General features: G+C 37.5%; 1 long non-coding RNA gene across 1 annotated transcript in view; it reads left to right on the plus strand.

Moving 5' to 3' along the window:
- Nucleotides 1-21,297, plus strand: part of LOC106508895 — an 86,564-nt gene extending 65,267 nt beyond the window's left edge. The window contains exons 3-4 of the long non-coding RNA XR_001306012.2: nt 882-930; nt 4,915-21,297. This is a non-coding gene — a long non-coding RNA (uncharacterized LOC106508895). The remainder of the gene's footprint in view (nt 1-881; nt 931-4,914) is intronic.

Here is a 21,646-nt window from a genome sequence, read left to right on the forward strand (position 1 = left end):
TTTTGAGCTTTTAGATCACTATGCCATTTTTTTTTTCCCACCAAAGTAAGAAATCATTGTGGCAGGTAAGAGTTTACAAATGGCTAATTATAGACAATTCCTGATTATCCTTGGGGGAGTCATTGCTGATTATCTTCTGCAAATCTTGCTTCTGAGTTCTATTGACATTCAAACAGAATGGGCTATAAAGTCATTTGTGGTTATTACTCAATACCTTTTGTCTAATTTCCCTTTCCCATGTAGCCTATCACCCAGCAGGAGGTCTTTTATGCCAAAACACTTAATTACTTCCCCCAAATCAGTGAAGGTTAAAAACAAAACAAAACAAAACACAAAAGCAGCAGAAAAAACAAATATGACATATTTATAGCCTTTCACCCTGATTCATGATTTGTTTTTACCTGTCTGACTTGAGGCTACTTGCAGAACACAAAGGAAGCTACAGCTGTTTTGAAGTCACAGCAAATCTAAGATATTACCTGCTGTCCTATTCGTGGGGTCCCCGCCATGTTGGGGGGGGTCATGAGAACATTATTTGGGGAAGAGATATACTATATTTTCTGCAGGTGCTACAAAATGACGTATGCCTTCTGTGTTTACGTAAGGAAGGGAAAAGAGAGAAAACATATTTTATTTGTATCTGCCTATAGTGTGCATTATATTTTTATACATTTATGAAAATAAAATAATTTGATTAAATGCAATCCATGCCCTCTGTGTGCAAATGATCAAGACCCGCCTCTACCTATAGTCTTACCCATGATCTGATGCTTGCGTCTTTATAGATCTAGAGCAGATAAAACCCACTGGGTGCATGTACATCTTCATTCTCCAATACCAGAATATTTTTCCTCAAATGAATCCCATTTTTTTCCTTGCAGTTCTGAAGCATTGCTGGGTAAAAGTCAAGGACATCTTCTGGACTAAAAGGTAAGCTTTTTATATTTAAACAAAGATTCATATCCTAGCCCCAACCCATGAAAAAACAAAAACAAAAACGTTTTGTTTCTCTTTGCAATGTTGCACATTCTGAGTTTCCCATGAATGTTCCTATGAAAGGGGGAAATCCCCCTCACCATCAAAGCTTTAGTTGCAAATACATTGTTGGTTTGGATGCTGTTATTGCAGCTGACCTCCTCTTTCTGTTTCTAGAAGGACCATGTGACTCTCGGAAGGTAACTCTTTAAGAGTATTTCTACTTCACCTGTGAGAAGATGTAATGTATTTCATCATTAGACTCCTGTGGAAATATACAATGAAAGTAGGGGATCTGGTTAGCGCCAGAGGCAAAGTACTACTAACTCATCCCAAAAGATTGCTTTTTGATTAAGGGGCTCTTGCTGTAAGGTGCTCAGCCTTTCTTGTAGCTGATATGAACTACTATTCTTGGCTATATAACTTACATTGAACATCTGATTTTTTTTTTTTTTGAAGAAACAGCAATTATATTTAGGAGTCCTCATGTGAGGTGTAATTCCGTGAAAATTTCAAATAGAATGTAATAAGTGAACCCAACACTGTGGCTTAGAGTAAGGCAGAAATTCATAAGGGATAGAGGGTGGTGGGGGAAGATAGGGTAATTCTGTCCCCAAATATTTCATGGATGAATGGGACCATGTCAAAGTTAATTCAGACTCAAAATCTTCCTTGCTTTATTTAAGAAAATGAAAGGTAGTCAAATGAATAGCGGAGCTTCAGAAACAGATAACTTTTTTCTTCTCTTTCACATACCCTGAAGAGTTAAAATAGCTTGCCCTGAGTTTTTTGCTTTTTGGTTTTTTTGGAAAGGTGAAGGAATTGAAAAGGAGTGGGGGTAAGCCAAGGGCACCTATATAATTTATTGTCCAAGCCGGGACACTTTTGGAGCTAAAGGAACTCTATTAATAATTACACCAGATAAATGGTATAAATCTGGACTCTCATAGGCAAACAGAGATGTTTGGTGACCCCTAGGAGATACAATTAATAGGTCTTTATGTCCCTGGTCTTGTAGCCTTGCTGTGACCATGAGCTCGCAGTAGAAACATCATTTCTATTGAAGGCTTTTTTTTCCCCCAAGGTTTTGATCACAAACTGTCTGTGTTGCAGGCAATCTCAATTACACTTTGTGGTAGGGTAGGTTTTCTGTTCTTGGCATTCTGTTATTAGATTAACAAGCAGTTTATTGTTTCTTTTGTATGTGGGCTTTTCATATTTGGTACAATTGAAATGTGAAAAAAAGAAAAAAAGTATTTAATAGGACAGCCAAAAAAGAACATCAATTCCCACTATTTGAATTATCTCTCACTGTTAGCTGTCTTTTGTTCTTCAGAGCCTGTCTATCTATGAATCCTGCCTCTTTTCTTTTCATCATGATATTGTTTTCTCATTTTCACTGGGGAAGGAAAAAGGCAGAAAGAAATTTGTTGTAATTGTCTTATAAAAATCCTAGTGATTTTTCTTTCATAGTAGGGCTTTCTCAAGAATGGAATGTATGATTAGTCCACAATCTTGGCCTAACATGATAGCCTTTGATGCCTCTCAAACAAAGTTTGAAATGGAAGAGATCAATTTTAAGCAAGAGTGATTGTGTGCTAACATTAGGAAAACATACGCTTTGGTTCCATTCATCAGCTCTAAGAGCTTTTAGACGGCAGTTTGCTGTTGCATTTATTAAAAATAAGACTGCCATGTAAATGATGAGAAAGGTCACTTGAGGAAAGAAAACTAGGAATCAAGCTATAAAGTGCTAATATAATTTAAAAATTCTGTATAGTCAGATTTTTTGCAGGCATTTTGGACATATTATGTTTGTTAGAGAGCAAGAAAACCAGCCAGTAACCAAAAACAGTTAGTCATTCACCAATTATTAAGAACTCATAAAATGCCAGCCCCCGTGCCAAATAAAGTCTTTATACACCTTACTTCATTTAATCCTTACAGAATCCTATTCTAGGAATGATTTCTGTATCAGAGATGGAAAAAAAAAAAAATCAAAACTCCCAGAAGGCAAATTGCTGGATCAAGTTCACAGAGCTAGGAAGCAAAATGAAATTCAGACTGAGGTTATATTTAAACTGGTACAACAATTTACTATTTATCTGTGAGAGGATTTAGGTAGAATTTTTAAAAGGCCAAAGCATGCTTTTTGTAAGTAGTTTCTTATCTGTATTACTGAATACTGGCTATGTACTCTAAACCCCATCATTTTAGTCATTTACAAAATCTTTAAGGAAGTAAATGGTAAGAGAAGTTAGTGTGCCACCAAATATTTCACCTTTACCTTATTATTCAGTTGCACAATCTCCTTTCCTGTCTTCCTGACACACACAGGATGTCCCCTGTGTAAGGAAAAGTGATAAAGAAAGCATGCTATCCCAGGTTCCCTAGCTCTTAACACCTCTCTGATCATTCTTTCCTCTGGAATGGCAGTTCTCTACTCACCTTTCCAATCATCTTTTTCCATAAAGATCCTGAGAACCCCTCCTCCTTCAAAGACCCATCAGCATGGTAACTCTCATCAATGAGAGTGTTGAACTGGGAGTTCCTGTTTTGGCTCAGCAGTAATGAACCCTGACTAGAATTCATGAGGATGTGGGTTTGATCCTTGGCCCTGCTCCGTGGGTTAAGAATCTGGTGGTGCCTGAGCTGTGGTGTAGGTCTCGGTTGCAGCTCAGATCCAGCATGGCTATAGCACAGGCTAGCAGCTGCAGCTCTGATTTGACCCCAAGCCTGGAAACTTCCATGAAGAAAACTGGAAATCAGAAAGAAAAGAAAATGTTTAATAATGAATTTCTAAATTCCTAAACTCTGTTATAGAAAATAATGAAAATATACTGATGGCATTTGGGGTGATGGCTTATACAAACAGTGATTGAGTATGAATTTCACCCTGGGAAGACCAATTACAAAACAGAGCTTCCTTGGGCAAAATAGGGCACAGGTGTGTTTGGATCCCCTTCCTCCACCCATAGGGGGCAGCACTGAGTCACACATATCTTGATGAGGGCTCTTAAGACCATAGTGTCTAGGAGTTGATTTTTAGGTTTCATATTTTAAGTAAGAAGTAGACAGAAGAAAAAAATTTTCATAGGATACCAAAGAACATTAATTTGTAAAACCACCTTTCACATTACTTATATTTTGGAAGAGGCTAATGAAGAGAATTAGTTATCACATTGAGAACAAGCACTGGTAATATCATTTGTCAGATACGTTTTCCAATTCTATCTCTAACACGATTAGCTCTGTGACTTGGATGTGTTACTTAACTTCTCTGGTCTCTCTTTACTCATCTGGAAATGTGATAATGAAGGTCAGCCCCCAGGGTTGAAGGTGAGAATTAAATACACGAAGGTAAGTGTCTGGCATGAAGAATGCATTCCGTTTTTGCTTGTTGGTGTAGAATGTGAATATGTCTGGCTTCTGATTTTTAAGGATGTATTTGTGTCCTTAGCATATCAATACACACTATTAAACACATCAGTAAGCACTGTTAAACATAGCAGTAGGCACTAGGAAGGAATACATGAAAATCATAGTCTTGTATAATAACATGGCCCCCCACAAGTGCTAAATTGTAGTTTGAGAGTGGTAGCCTCTGTCACTTCATGATTTGTATTGGTTTTGTTTTCTTATAGAAACTGAAGAATCTGAATACGAATATATCTTTATGATGAATGTGGTTCATTGCCCTTCATTCATGCTGGTGTAGAGATATTTAGGGAGAAACTGTACCAGAGTTGAATCTAGCATGTCAGTTATGCTTACCCAATAAAAAGAACCCTTTTAATAAATAACTTTAAGGGACATTGTATTTTAAAATGTAAAATTATTAGAACATTTGCTGGGCAATCTGTTTTTTATTTGTACAAGTTAAATTCTATCCATTGGTGATGAGCACTTTATTCGGTTTCTGTCACATCTTTCTTACAGAAAAGCCTTCCTTGTGGAACTAATGACATGACCGAATTACACACGGAGTTAAGTGATGGGAAATATTTCTCAAAGACTGACTTTATGAAACTGCTAATAAGTTGATGTCTGTTTTCCATTAATGACCTGAAAAACAAGAAAAGCCTGTGGCATTTCAAACAAAACTGTGTAAATTACAGTATTTCTGCTATTTAATGCAAAAGAGAATTCCTTTTGGTTATCACATATCTGTGATTAAAATAGGTTCTGATCCTTTTTGAAGTGTGCAAAATATTTTTAGAATTATTTGCTGGGCATTCTTTTGAAACTAAGAAATGGGCTAATATACTGCAATTATTTAAGGCAGATCACGAAGAATATATTGTACAGGTAGAGAAATTAATTCTTAGCCTTGTTCCTCATTTTAAGCTAGTCATGCTAGTCTCTCTCTCTCTTTCTTTTTTTTTTAATTTTTCAGTGGTTTTTATTTTTATTTTTTAAATTTTTAAATGATTTTCATTTTTTTCCATTATAGTTGGTTTACAGTGTTCTGTAAATTTAATGGAGATAAGATGTGTGGTATTGTCCTATAAGCTGATTAATATTATTGTTTGATTATCATAGTGATCGTGGTATTACTTTATAAATACTATTGTTTGACATTGGAAAAAATGTGGGCTGGGTTTTTAATATCAATGACATTTCTACCACTACACATGCGTTTTCCTATATCCGTGGTTTCAATATAAGTGGTGTGTAAATGCAAGAATAAAAGATGATGTCGGGTTTGCAGGAGATAGAATTAAACTTGCCCGTGACTGGGGTGGGAATGCAGCCCAGTTCTCTGCGGCATGGCTTGCCACTCTGGGAAGCTCCATCATGGGATTAGAGTGCTTTTTCGATCTGTCCGATGAGGGACTTTTAACTCACAGTGTCTAGATATTGCAATGCCTTCTTCTCGTCACGGTTGCTAAAAACACACAGCCTTTTGTCAGGCTACAGAATGTTTTAATTCCCAATGCAAATCTGGGTGACATGTTTGTTACGCTAACGGATATACCTGACAGATCCTATTTTGAGCTTTCCAGGAAAAAACACACGGCAGCACGTTTGTGGGATAGCAATCCTTTTATGTGAGCATAGCACGGCTGTTAGTAATTGGGGTAAACCATTTCAAACCGGAGTTGATTTGATATAAAAATAACTTGCAAGTTGTGTTTGTATAATTCCTAGGGTAAGATCATTTTAGCAGATCTAGCTGTTAGTTATAAGAACAGTTTTATGGTTTGCACAAAGCAGTAAATAACAGTAAGGGCAGATCAGAATAAAGCTTTCATCACACCTTTGTCAACCTTTAGAAATATATGCATTGAGTTTTTGGGTTACTTACTCATATGTACACAAAATGTGTAAAGAATTATGGTGCATGCATTCAAAGTGCCTATAAAAACAGAACAATTATATACACATGTTTCTGCAACCATAAGTCATAGGTATTCATGAAAGTATGCTGAATTGTATTTAATATTCAGTGCAAAAATAGATATTAAGAAAGTTTTACATGAGATTTGAACTTCATTCTTTATTTATAATGAGATACTTTGCCTTTAGCCACCAAAACAGGTTCAAATTCTGGTCACTTGGATGTGAGGAAACCTACCTGGAATGAACCATTGGTCACAGTATTTAATAATGTTATGGTTCTGATTGTGGACACAGTGTCTCCAGGTATAAAGTTCTTTGGGCCCAAGAGCAGATTATAGATCACATTACTCTGTGTCCCAAGATTATCCATTTCTGTTTTTAGAATTAGAGGAAAGGAAAATATGAGTTGTAGCTGGTTTTGAAACTTCTTATTAATTTTACTTAGTACCACCCCAAAGATTTTAAAAACGTATTTCTCAACTACCAAGTATTGGTATTTGCAGGGTTTCAGCAGTTTCCTAACTTCCTTTCTTTTTCCCACCCATTGAATCTTTAGCATGCTTTGCTTTCATACTTATGTAATGCCTTTATTTTGAATTCATCATATTCCATTTGGTATTTATTATCTGAGGCTATCCCATGTACTTAAAAGTAGAAAGAACTAGAAGTATGAAACTAGGTAAAAATGGATTAAAAATGAGCATATATCCCTTTAATTTTTTTCACTGAAAGCAAAAGAAACATATTTAGAGCACTTTAATCTTATTTGAATAAACTATTGTATTGCTTTAATTAATATATTCAAGCTTCTTTACTCAGAAGCAAAACTGTGATAAAGTATTCAACTTTCGCTTGCAGCCCTGACTGTGGCAAGCTAAAAAGAGCTTATTTTGTTTCAATCTGCAGGACACCAACATCTGTTTTCTTCTTAATATAGCTAGGAGAAAGACTAAGCACCTTGCCTTAGTGCTATAGGAGAGAATATTCTGATACTGGAAACGCTTATTGAAAGAGGATGGTGCATTGACTTGGAATTGAAACGCTCTGTTTTATTTTGAATATTTTCACTATCTTATAAGATATTAAGATCTATTGAATTATCCTGTCAAATCATTTGCCATTGTGAAGATTTGGGGAATCATTGAAGAAATTGCCTTTTGAGTTTTTTTTTTTTTTTTAATCTTTCTTTCTGATTATAAAGTACCTGCTGGAGGGCTCGGGTATATCTAGGTTAATGTGTTTCTATTTCAGTACCCAAAAAACAAATGTGAGATCTTGGAAGGGTCATATCCGCATCCCAGTTGACAATAATTGCATAGCAGTGAGTACCTGTGAGGAAGGTGTAGGCTCCCAGGGAGAGCAAGGGAGTGGGGGATGGGAGGCTTTAAACAAAAACTTTAACTGTAAAAGAAACAATTGTCCTCTGGGGAATTACTCAGAATGCAATACATGTATATTTTTTAATTAAATAGATGAGTTTATGCCTTTGGCACTTAAAAGAAAGTCCTTAGATTCATAGCCTCCTGGGTTAGAGGTACTTCACAGGTTAATTCTATGGAAATTAAATCTGGCCCTATTCCTTGCTGTTTTATTCCCTTTTTTCCTATTCCCATTCCTCTTTCACCCCCACATTATTTTCTTCCCTCTCCTTATGATTTGTCCACTTCTCTCCCTTCCTCAACTCTTCCACCTATTGAAATGGGACCAGTCCAACATCTCCCTCCATCTTTGCCCCACAGTCAGAATGAATTACTGCAAGCCCTTGTCCCCCCCCACCCACCATTTCAGCCTCTTTCATATGTACAGCCCCTTCACTTTCAGCCCCTTTCATATGTACAGCTCTTAACTGTCAGCCGTGAATTATGGCTGGTTGATCACACAACCATCCCTCTGACTACACTGTGAGTATCTTGAAGGCAAGAGTGCCATTTGATTCCTTCTATTCACCAACATCATATGCTTTTGCACAGAGTAGGCGCTCAGCAGAGATTGAACTTAGTGTTCCCAGTAAATCCTTATCAACAAATAAACAAACTCTGTGAAAAATCATCTTCCTTTTTCTTTTTAAATTCACAGCCTTCCTCTTTTACTTTTGACTTTTTACACTGGCCTCCCCACCTCCTGTTTGCTCCCTGAGACACCCCCTAAAGTGCCACTACAGAGAGAAGTGGAGACCCGAGTTTGGAGTGGGTCGGCTATGTACACTGCAGGCACTGTGGAACTCATGCATCTCTAGAAGGGAGCTGAAGAGAGACCAGGACTGAGAAAGAAATTGGATTGTTCTAACAAGCAATCATTGAGAAATCATTTTAAGACTTTGACAATAATTTCCCAGCGGTTGGTTGTCTGGAAAAGGGAAACAAAAAAGAGAGAAAGAAATAGTGTTTTATACTGAATACCAAATAATTCCATATGACAATGCAAATCAGGTTTGAATGCCAGAAGCGTAGAAATTAAAGCCCACTCAGCCATTAGGTTGTCTGTCTTGATCAAGAAGGCGTGGAGAGTCGTTCCCTCGGAAAAGCAAAGCGAAAGAAATGTAGGAGAAGAATTTGAAGGTGAGAGGCTTAAAATAAGAACATCCTGCAGTTTGTTCCAAATGAAAGCCACTGCAAGTTGGTAGCGCAGTGCTTATGTATCACTAAAATGAGATAAAGTAAACAAAATGTTAGATCAGGTCCTGCCTTTTAATACTGAGGAGATCTTCTTATGCAAAGATTAAAAGAAGGAGGCATTACAGTCCTAAAGAGAATGGCTTTATGAAATGGATCACTTGGAAGTGTGGTTCACTGTGTGTGACACATTGGCATACATACATAAAACAAATTGCTCTGAGTATTGTAACATGCAATTCCAAGGTCTCCTGCTTCTGGCTTGTGTTTTACATAAGTGGTTTCTTTGTACCTTTACTGGTGGGAATTCATTTATAACTTACCGTGGTGGACTTTCTAACTGTCCTTTTTGATGAACTGCTTTTCTTGAAAAAAAATTTTTTTTTCTTGAAATTTCTGTGTCATGAAAGTCTTCTTCAAATGCTGCATATTATAACAGAAAATTGTATCAGGGAAGAAAGCTGGAGTCAAGGTTAGATAAAGAAAACACAACCTTTCTACTTCTTCCTCATATATTTCTTAAACTTTTTGATAATGGGAACCAGCTTATTTTATCATATTGTGAAATCTGGGGTCAAGAGAAAATTTACTGAGAAAAGTAAATGGAAGCATTCAATTTCTAAAAACATAATGCAGTTTAGTAAGAGATGTACATTGATCAGAGATTGAGAGTTTGGCAAGACATCAAGGCCAAGTTCAGAGAACCCAGTCTGACATTAACTGTTGGCCATTTTTAAGGTGCATAAGGAGTCATATGCCAGCATTCCAATCTTGCCACCAGGTGCAGGGGAGCTACTGGGGAAGAAAGAATCGGAATTGGAGTGCTTCTCTCCCCTCCCCTGGGCATTAGGGGTAGAAGATCTCAGCTTTTGCAAATGACCCCAACATTGTTTTCCTTCCACAGCTGATTTTGTTTATACCTCTGCTTTAGCTTATCTCTGAGCAAGGTTGGTGGCTCTGCACCTGCCTCTCAGTAAATCCGAGGGACTCAGCTGAAATCAAGGAAGCTTTAACATTATGGTAGACACTTTAATAGACCAACAAGGCAATATAACATCTTTACAGAGATTCAGAGTGATTCACCTTACATAAGTCCCATAAACAAGCCATTTGCTACCAGGGCTGCGTCAGATATCTATGTACCTCATCTGAGAGGGGCCAATTCAAGTTTCCCTTCTTCCCTGAAGCTTTCCCTGTTTCATGAAGACACTCTATTTCATGAAATTTCTCCTTGTACTGAAAGACTATTGTGATGTATTTGTTTTCTGCCATGTGTAATTCATTACAAATAACCACATATTCTTCATGTAGAGGTTTGACCTGCATTGCTAGGGCAAATCTCCCAGCACTCACTTGCTTGACTGCAGAGAAGAGGCACACATTCTTAGGTGTAAAAACCAAAAGCACAATTCTTAGGCATGCAGATATTTATTGAGCACCTACTATAAAATACACCGTAAGTTATGTGCTGGGCATGCAAAAGTGGCTAAAAACTTTGAAGAGCTTATAGTTTAGTAGAGAGAACATGTTTATAAATAAAGAAAATAACCTTCTAATCAATGCAGTATAGCTAGAAATACACCCAGTGCCAGGGTGGCCGAGAAACAAGCCTGATGATTTCTACCCTGGACTCAGGAAATGGTGTCAGGAAGTCTCCCTGAAGATTCTTATTTCTAGATTCACTCCAAAGAATGACAAGAAATGTTAGTTATTTTTTTAATTGCATAAGTAAAGAAAAAGACATTCAATGTAGAGCAGTAGAAGTGTGCAACAACATATATTTGCTTTTAGAAACTAAATAGACTTCCGAGTTTCGGGAATGTAATTATAGAGAATGGCACTAATGGGAGGGGAAAAAACTAGGAGATAAAGCTGAACAAACAAGCTAGAAATACAATCATGACAGGTCTTGCATGTCACACCGGGGAAAGAGCAGATTAGATTTAGCAAAGTCACAATGAGAGTAGCAAGGGAGGACCATTGATAGGGAGGAAGGATGCATGGGTATAGGAACCTTAGACGTCCTGACACCAGGAACCACGTGGTATCCAAGGAGGTGGACCTCCAGGACTCTGTGTAACTCCTGGAAGCCCTGTGCTGTGGGAGCAGAGGGCAGTGATTGACATGCAGAGTCAGGATCTCATGTCATCAAGGGAATGAAAAATGATCTACGATAAACTATGATTATCAAGCTGGGGAAGTGTGTAATAGAGTTTAGAATGACATCAAACATGGAGGATTAGAAACAGTGTTTTTTTTGTGCTTTAAGATGTGTTATAAATGTTTATAAATGTATGAATCTTCTTATTCTCTGACCAGGCCACCTATATTAGGCATTATTTTATCTAGGCTATTTTTTCATATCGGTTTTAGGCTAGGTTTTACCTTTTAGAAGTTAAGTTCCTAACTGACAGATGGCTCACCTCATGCTCCCATACATGTCCGAGGCCAATGCTGTGAGTCTTGGATAAAACTTTTATGGCTGTTTTCAGACTGCGGTCCAGCACGTCTATCCTGCCTTCTGGTTCTTTGCGGACTCATGTATGGGACATTTCAGGTCAATTACTGGAAACTTCTGTGACTTATTCTATAAGGAATAAATCCATTAGATATACTAGTTAGTTCCTGGGATGCTAACTAAAGGAAGATGATATGATTTGGGGAAAGACAAGGAGTGTCAGTTTAGGACCTAGAGAACCTTGGGTGTCAATGCCAACCACCAGTCACTAGTGGGATGGCCTCAGCCCAGAGACAATCTTCACAAGCCTCAGTTTCCCTTTGTGTAAACAAAGATAAGACAAGAGATGCAGAGACTCTGCAGCATCCCTATAATTAGCAGAAATTATTTCTATAAAACGCACAGTGTTCTATTTATCATGAGGTAGGCTTTCAACAAACAGTAGCCATTGGTATTTTAAAGTCACAGTTAAAAACATTTTTTTTTTAACTAAAAAGTACATGACATGATTTTGAGATGAATAATATTGAAAGTTGTTCACCACATATGACCCTAGAATCACTGTTATTATTTTCCTTTTCACTGCTGAATTTTGATACCAAGGGCACTTCGTCTTTGCCCCAGGTGAACTGTCCCCTACAATGTTCTGAAATAAGATAACATAGAATGCATTTTAACTTTTGGGGGGAATTTTTAGATGTTTGATTACAACAAGCTTGATGTAAAGTGAAGAAAAGAAAGAAAAAGAGAGAAAGAAAGATGGAAAGAAAGAAAGAAAGAAGAAAGGAAGGAAAGAAAGAAAGCAAGCAAGAAAGAAAGAAAAAGGAAGGAAGGGAACTAGCCGATCAGCAATTTAAAATATGACGATGGAAACTAACACAGTAGATTTCTTAGAACACAGAGGAACTGACAGACTGAAGGTCTGCAAGGGAAGGAATTGACTGTCAAATCAGTTCTCAGAATATGCATTCTGCCGCAGCATACTTATTCTGAACACATTTCTTATCTTTATTTTTATGTTACACTTAGTACAGATTTGGAATTTCACCCCTCACCATCCCTCTCTTTTGTTCTAATCCTCCATTTTCCTGTAGGAACACAGGGCACTGTTTGTGAGCAAGATTTGTCACTTTTTTCTGATCTCTCATCAGTAAAAATGCATTTTTATGTCCGTATTTCCTGAAGAGGTTTTTGTTTTTTGGGTTTTTTTTTTTTTTTTTTTGACATTGATGATTAAGAAATGGCAATATGACGCCTGGGCTTCTTTTTCCTGGTCAAAAAGAGCAAAGTACATATTAGTAGTGACTGCCTATTTTAAATCCTTTTTTCTTTGTCTGTCGAGCTGTCTGTAATCATCAGAGTGGAAAATAACTTTGAAAGCTCAAGCTCAGGTAAAAAAAAAAATAAAAAGGAGCTTTAGTGCCTCAATATGGCAAAAAGGACTGGCAGTCAGGAGAGCTGCTTTTTTTGAAACATAAGTTTTTACCCAGTGCCTGCCACGTTCTGCAAAATGCATAACCACGTAGTGTAAATCCCAGATGGGTCTGCTTGACCTGCAGCTTTTCCTGTAAATTTTGTCACTTGGGTAGCTAAGGAGAGAGGAGGTTGGTCTTTAAGAGAGAGAAAGGGGAAAGAAAGAGAAGTGAAGAGAGGAGAAATTTACTCCGAACCCAAAAGTCTGAAAGGCAAACCAGCTTGTGGCCTAGGTTGGACTCAATTTCATGAACAACTCAGGTCTGTGGGCCTCAGCAAACATGCCCTGCTTATTTTGTGCCCGAATAATGGTGCTTCACGTTTGCCCGGGTTTGCTTCTCTTCAGTTTCCCTTCAATGATGTCCATTCTGTCCTCTGTGCCAGACACTGAAAATACCTTAAAATGCTTTTCAGGCTTTGAAAACTTTGTTTTTTTTTTTTTTAATGCGTTGAACTTAATCTTTTCCAGCTTCTTTTCTGTTAAGGTTGTGTGGCGGTTTCGGTTATTTTTCTTTCTCTTTCTTTTCTCCTGCCACTGCATTTGTAGACACACTGTCTCGTTGTCTTTCAGATGTGATGTATTATGCATGTTCTTTCTAGTGGATTGGGGTGGGAAGTGCCACAAAGAGCTGGTGAGCTCTGAGAGGTCATATCGTCTGAGGAACGCCCACTGATGACAATGCTGACGGACCACAATGGATGGATGGGAGGGGGTTGGCAGGGGTGGGATTCAGGAAAGAACATTCATGGGGTTTTTTTGGTTTTTTTTTTCACTCAGGAGGCTGAATGAAGAGCAATCTTTCTGTTTGTTAAAGTGATGGGTAATTTGGAGCACTTCCCTTTGCATGAAGAAATTTGCTATTCTAATCAAAACCTCGTCCTTTTCTACAAACCATTATAAGATACTTATGAAAATAGGCAGATTCAGATTTCCTGTTTGAATTTTTGTCAGCTTTCACTTTTATGCTCATTTGCAGAATCACATAACTATGAAAGGCCAATTAGCTCTAAGTCCCCAGAAAGTGACAGAATAAATTGCTTTCTTCCTAGCAAACCAAGAATAATATTGTGGGTGCAGTGCAAATACGTCCACCCAGAGATTTCTGTTCATTTTATCAATCTAATAGAGTGTTTCCGGCCTGTCTTCTGTGACTCATACTTTCAGTATACACAGTCCTGTTGGAACTCTCTGATATAATACTTGTCTACTTCATACTAAGAAAGAGGATGAACTTGTAAATGTGAGCAGTGCCTTGGTCAAGATGCTTAGTGTAGACTAGATCTATCACTCCAGTCAAAATTTATTTACATTAAATCTGGGAGTACATAGAATTCTCTTTAGCAGGGATGATGTCACCAACTGAATGTCCCTTATTTTGGCATGGTGGGCATTTGATTTTTTTTTTTTTTCCCCACAGAGAGTGGCTAGGATACTGTCACTGTTAATTGCAATAGCTATGCAAATATGAAAATAGACCATAACGCAATTGCAATTTTCAATCAAGCCATCTCAAAAGAGATGCAGCTGATGATGGCTTTTCTGAGATACTGCTCCTACTGGACACACATGGGTGAAAGTTGCCTCCTTTTTCCATATTTCTATCTGTGACTGCTCTCCTTTTCTTGAACACTTTCCTCCCAAGTAGCCCCGAGCAACTCTACCATGGCAGGGGAGCTCACAGTACCCCAAGGGGGAGAAATACAAATCTCTACAATGTAAGGGAACCACTGGGAAGGGGCTATCATAGCAGATCTCAAAAAAGATCACCCCCAGTCACTGACAGGTCTAGGAGTCATGGTAAGTTTGACCACTGAAGAGGCAAGGCATGTCTCTTGCTTCGCACTCCCTGGGTTTTCACTGCAGAAAACCTTTGTTGCTTATTCATCTTTGCCAGGAGTATTATTCTTGTTGCCTCACAAAGGGGGACAGAATAACAAGGGACTTGATTTGGAATTAGTGCGAAATTATTTTGTTTACTTGAGTCCATTAGCTCTTACTGAAAAACAGTGAATTGCTAATCATTCCTTGCTCACCTGTCACACCCCCATTGATATACATTTATTCTGTATTGTATTCAATCAGAGATGTTATATTGAGTAACATTTATTTACAATATACCCGGGTACTTAGGCTGCAACCCAATTTTTTTGTTATGCAGTCGTTCGGGACAATGGATACAGGCTACTTGAGGAGTTTTGTTCTGGATTCCCATAGAGTCACATACAACATTTATATTAATACCCAATGAGTTCCACATGATTAGTGTCATGACAATGAATTCCAAAGGGATTAATGAGGATTTGCTACTTGTAGGAGACTGTTGCCATGCAGAGAGCTCCATTGTACAGTTCCAGGGTGGCCTTATTTTTGTCAGAACTTTTGGATTAGAGATATTCAATAAAAACATCTGTAAACTGTTATAAGATTTACATTCTTCCCCCTGTTAGAGAGGACATTGCTAACTCTACTGCACTACTGGGGCTCATTTAATCTAGCAGTCATTTCAGCAAGCACTTCATAAAAAACAATTATTGAATTAATTGTGATGTTTCCCGTCCAGTATTCATTTATGATATCCTCTCCACCTGTAAACTCCTCTCCCAGCTGCCTTGTAAGAGGTAAAACTGGATAATTTCACAGCCTATAAAATATTTGTTCTTTTTGCTAACATAAAATCTCTGACAAGAACTCTACTGGTGGAGAATAGAGTTCTATTGAATTCTAGTGTCATTTCGTCCTGCTCAAGGGGAATAAAGCCCTGTCAACCTACCAGGAGATAAGTTCATTCAAACCCTGTGCCTCCCCTTCAGCTGTCCTTCCTTGAAAGGACTCCTTCACATACCCTCCCACAGAAATGCAAAAAATTCACTGAATGTTTTCTTCCTTGAGTTATTTTTAACTACAGCAGAAAAGAAAAAAGAATACTCTGAAGCTTGAACATGTTTATAAAAAGGAGAAAAGTGTTTAATCTTCCCAAATTCTCACACTTTTTTTTTGGACTGGAGGTTCTGAGTTACGTCTGAGTTATATGAGTTATATTTTTGTTTGGTTTGTTTGTGTTATTTCCAGAAACTTCACAAGGTTGAGCTGGGTACCTTCATTTCTAAAGTTTATATTTAAGTAATTTCCTAAGATGTGGTTTTGTGGGATGAAGTAAAAGAACCACCAAAATGGAGCAGTCAGGTAGAGCAGTTTTGGAGCTGACATGCCTGAAACTGGAGCACAATGAGTTGAGGGGCAAACAAATAAGAATCTTCGTTTGAGTTCTATGCAGTGGGGAGACTTGAGCCACTAGAGCATAGCATTAAGCAGCTCAGTATTTTCATGTCTGAGTTTTTCTCTCTTACCTCCAGACCCACAGAACAATCACACATCAGTTACGTAGCTACAATAAAAGTACCAGTTATTCGACAGTTGAAGGTGTAGATTAAGCATCCACTGATCGTAAAGGCCCACAGTACTTTTTTAACAGCATGAGTTGAATATAAATAACTTGTTCCAATGTAGAGGCTGGTTCTGAAGCTAAACAACACATACTTATGGAGGTCTGATGGGGGAAAGTGTGTATATTAAACACACACACACACACACACACACACACACACACACACGAAGTTCCACCTGAATAGAATTGCATTTGTATTTCAAAAAAATCTGAGGTAATCTAATACATTGAGTACCTTTTGAAAAAAATTAGTTTACATTAACTTGTGGAAAACAGATGGCCTAGTGAACAGCATCCTTCAGGAAATAGGACCCATTACAATAAAGGAGCTGGGGTCACATGTATTTTGGCCAACAACAGTTATTGATTCTAGTTGTAATCCACAGACACAATTTTCCTGTGTTGTAGAGGGCTATGCGGAGGCAAGATGGTGGATCCCTCACACCATTCCTGATGATGTGCAATTAAGTTGTGGGGGTGATAGTACTGTTTTGTACCTTTGTTGTGGTCATGATTATACCAGTCTCTACAGGTGCTAAAACACATAAAATTGTACACCAAAAGGAATCAGTTTTGCTATATGGAAATTAAAATAGTAATAAAAAGAGTTATAGTTAAGTTACAGTTTAGAATAGCTCTGTTGCATGTCATAGAAGAACAAGAAAAGGGACTTGATTGATGGATTAATGTATTATTGTATTAAAGTAAAAGCTGAGAGAAAAAAACCTCATGTAATGAGATATGGTAGAAACAATGATTATGTTTTCAAAAAAGACATTAAAAATGACTAAAAATTGAATGTGTAAAGTTATTTGTAAGGCTGTCCTATCAGCTTCTGAAGAAAGCTGACTCCCCTGCCAGGTATTCATACTTCTTATAATATGTTCCCAACTCATCTTTCAGGATGCATCTCCCTCTGTAGCCTCAGCAATTCAGAAGTCTCAAATTTATGAACATTGACTGTTTATAACTCATTTGGCAGCAAAAGCTGATCTGAACTGACATGAGGCTATTTATGTCTTTTATGTATATTACTGTACACAAATATTTGCACGTTTGATGTAGAAATACTATTGTATTTGATTCCTAGGTGCTGCTCAGAACCTATGGGTGAGTTTTGGTATAAGTATGTGAACTGCATTCCTTTTTTAAAATCTGGAAAATCCTGAATTTCAAATGTATCTGACTCCAGAGATTTTCAATAAAGGATTAAGGGCCATTTTCCATAGACTGTTCTGAACCAAACACAGTCCTTCCTATCACTTCAGACATGTTTCACATGTTTATGCTTCAGCACTTTTAGTGATCTTACTACCTGGGGAGTCTGGATGTACATTTCTCTTAACTCAGCCATGTGGGAGCCAAGTTGACATGCCACTGCCTCCAAGAAGACCATCTGAGCTGGGCTTGCCAACTCATTTCTTTTCTAATTCTAAACCTCTTATATCTTCTAGGTTGTAATTTTCATGGGAGCACAGGCTACTTTGATGAGCAGGGCACTCTATGTGGTTATCATTTCAGCAGGGTTTACACAAAAGATGCAGCTTCGTGACTAGTGTTGGGATCAAAAAAATCTCCGGAGCAATGATTAAGATCACAGACACCTGGGCAAAGATAGAAGCCAAAGCTCTTGATTCAAGTTTAGAAAGAAAAAGTATTGAATTTGAGCAGTTACCATGGGGCATGGTAGGAATAGGTTGGCATAAGCATGGTAAAAACATGGTAAAGTTACCATGGGGCATGGTAGTCTTACTTGTAATAAGACTAGCTACCAGACATTAACCACTGATTAAGTACCAGAGTCTCTGAAGACACTTTTGTCATTATTTCATTAAGTTCTCACATATTGAGTAGTTATTAATAACTTCATTTTACAGGTGAGCCCTTGACTAATGTAGTATAATTATTAGAAGCAAAGCCAAGGTTTGAACTGTCTCTCTAATATCCTAGTGCTTGTTCATAACTGCAGTACTGCTTCTTCCAATGAGGCAAAGATAAATGGAAGTGGGAAATTAGGCCCCTGTGGGATAGATCCTAGACTTAGGAACTTGGGACAGCATCAGCATGCGTCTGTCCTGTGGCTAACTCTGATCTTCTATTTAGCACTCCAGTTTTTCCTAATAAGCTCTGAAGCTTTATGCCTCTCAATACCTTAAAGTTGTCCTGTCCATTAGGATGGGTTTTACACCCCTTACTGAGGCAGCAAATACACCTAAGACTACTCTCTGTATGATACTGTAGAAAATAGAGTGAGAAGAAAGATTAAGCCACACACGGGAGATCTAGTGGAGACAGAATACTTCAAAGCTTTGAAATTTTCTGTGAGTTTTCTTCAGGACTGACCTCTTTTGGGGTCCTTTAACCTGAGAGGGACCATATCACATTCATTCTTGTCCCCAACACTAAATAATGCAGTGTCTTGAATATACCAGGAGATAAATATTTATGGAATGAATTCCTGTTAGCTGAGATTGGTGGAACTGGACAGCTCAGTAGCAACATATTGTTGTTGAAGCCCATTTCACAACACGAGGCAGTTTCCTCATGTTCTAAGTGTTGGAGATTTCAGAATAAAGTTTAGTTATTTTAAACTATTCAAAAAAGAACAAATACATCTTATTTATTTATTTATTTATTTATTCCATTGGACCAAATGTCGGAAACCATGTTAATTTCCCCCAGCATTATTTTATGGTTTCTGTAAACTGGAGGATTTTTGATGTATTGGATCCAATGGGAGAGCCTCCCAATAGTGCCCATAAAAGGCCAACATTCCATATTTTTCTTAATTCAGCCTTTCATTCTGAATCATATCTGTGCAATCAGCAACTTTCACTCCAGGAAAGGAGATTGTGGATGAATTAATGAGAACAGACTTAGCATAGGTTTCCCTCAACAATTTATAGCAAGTAAATTAAAGTCACCTGTTGGTCTAGCACGTTAGTGTGGCTGGCTCTTTGCTCAAACCCTTCAGGATTAGTTTAAGCTCAGAGGGATAAGTAGGCATAAATAAAAATGTGTTTTTCCATCTTTCACTCTACAAAGTTGTAGAAATAGCTGAGAGGTTTTTTTTTTTTTCTATCATATTTGACTTTTACTATTCTTGAGGAGCAAGAAAAAGTAAAACATAAATGAATGTGAAACTCCACTGCTTTTGCTCTCTTACCAGTAGACATATTCAAACATAGGCTGTTCCATTATTAATCAGTAAATGGACAATGGAAAATTTTTATTATGTAACCATATATTTTTTTACTCAGTTTTTAAGACCCTGACTTTGAATCTCATCTGACTTCTACTCTAGAGGCCAGCTAGAGAAAATTCCTGGGTTCTCACATTGGTTTTAACAACAAATGAGTGAAGACACTTTAGTCATCTCCTAGAAGGGACTAAGGCAGTTGATTCTCTCAGCCTGTCTTTTAAGCATCGCAGGTTACATCAAGGCTCTCAGTGTTGTCTGGAGTGATTGGATTTCTGGTCAGAGACATGGAACCTCATCAGTGGAAGTATCTGGAATTGCACCGTGGCCCATCTTTCAAAATGGAACTACTGAATCATAAATACTTGGAACTCTTGTTAAAAGTACCAATTTTAGGGCTTTAACCCACACCTACAGTGTCAAAATCTCCATGGTTAAGGCCGATAAATTTAATTTTAATAAATTTTCTAGGTAATTCTGATAAACATCCAAGTTTAGGATCAATTGCTAGTTTAGACCATATTCCATTTTTTCTGCAGATATTTACTAAGTCTGCATGGCTAATGGTCAACCAAAGTATGGTCAAGTAATCTGTTTTTGGACAGAGATGATCTGTGTAAGTCTCTAGTCTGTTCAAGGAACTGGGTATTTAATATTTAAATAGAATACACTCAAATCCACATCTTGCATGACTTGAGAAACCTTGCATCCCCCACAATGTCCTTGAGGATAATGGAAGGATTTATATTTAGCCCAGTCTTCTAACCTCAAATTTCCTGCTTTTAGTCCATCTCCATTTCAACTCTGTATTTCTTTTCTTCTCTCCAGGAAACCATTATTCTACATCTTGTCACTCCACAGAGGCCACTATCCAAATCATCATTTTTCAAATTACCACTGACAAGTCTCTGAGTTAATTCTGTCACTTTTTTATTTTGTAATACTCCACTTCCCCCCAAAATAAATTTTTACCTTGCTATGTAAAACATTTTAATTTTCTAAATCCTCAGAGGATGGCCAGTGACAAGTGTACTGGTTGTGCACTGCACAACACTGGCAGATGCCATTCACTGTAGAGTTTATGGGAATGGTGGCACTAGGTGTGGAGCCATTCTCAACCTCTTTGGATATATATATATATATATATATATATATATATATATATATATATACCTTTCCAGTAGTTTGCCCATACACCCACAATTATTGTATTTCTCATACCATGATTTTTAAGCCTTTATCACACATTCTGATTTGTCTATGTCCCAAGAAAGACTGTGGCTATTCAGTTTACAGAAGATCTGATGGAAATCTCTTCTGAAGACTTAAAACCACACTGCTGCTGCCATCATTTTTGCAATTTTATTATAGCCTTTTTTTGCATTGTGCCTGCTGACTATTTTATTATTGTAGGACTCTGTTATGGAGTAGGATATGATGCTTATCTTTTAGGAAACATCTTGGAGGTGGGCTCTTACAAAGGATGGAGGTATATAGAGCATACAGGCAATTGCCTTACAGTGAACAGGATTAGAAGTTGGTGGGTGGATCCAGCAGTGAAAATATATTTTGGCTTTCTTGTCTCCTGCTCTGCCAAAGCCTGCCATCCTTAGGAGACTGAAGTTCAAGGTAGAATCTGAACAAAAGTCAATTGGTGGAACTGGAGACAAAGTAGAACCAATATAACAAGAGATTAACTGTTCTAAATATTTGAGACATTTAACCTGCATTTGCAAATTCATCCTGTCTAAGGACATGGTTGGTTCTAGAAATGAATTAAAAAAAATTTTTTTTGAGGTGTAGTTGATTAACAATGTTATGTTGATTTCTACTATACAGCAAAGTGATTCAGATATATATATATATATTATATATCTATATATATTCTTTTTTTATGTTCTTTTCCATTATGGTTTAATCACAGGATTTTGAATATAGTTCCCTGTGCTATACAGTAGGACCTCATTGTTCATCCATTCTATATATAGTAGTTTGCATCTACTAACCCTAAATTCCCAGTCCATCCCTTCAACTCCTCCCCTCCCCAACAACCACAAGTCTGTTCTCTATGTCTGTGAGTCTATAACTGTTAAAGCTGAATATTTTGATGAATGTCAGGTGACAGTATCTATGCTCTTGA

Source organism: Sus scrofa, chromosome 1 (assembly GCF_000003025.6).
Source record: "Sus scrofa isolate TJ Tabasco breed Duroc chromosome 1, Sscrofa11.1, whole genome shotgun sequence".
NCBI lineage: Eukaryota > Metazoa > Chordata > Mammalia > Artiodactyla > Suidae > Sus > Sus scrofa.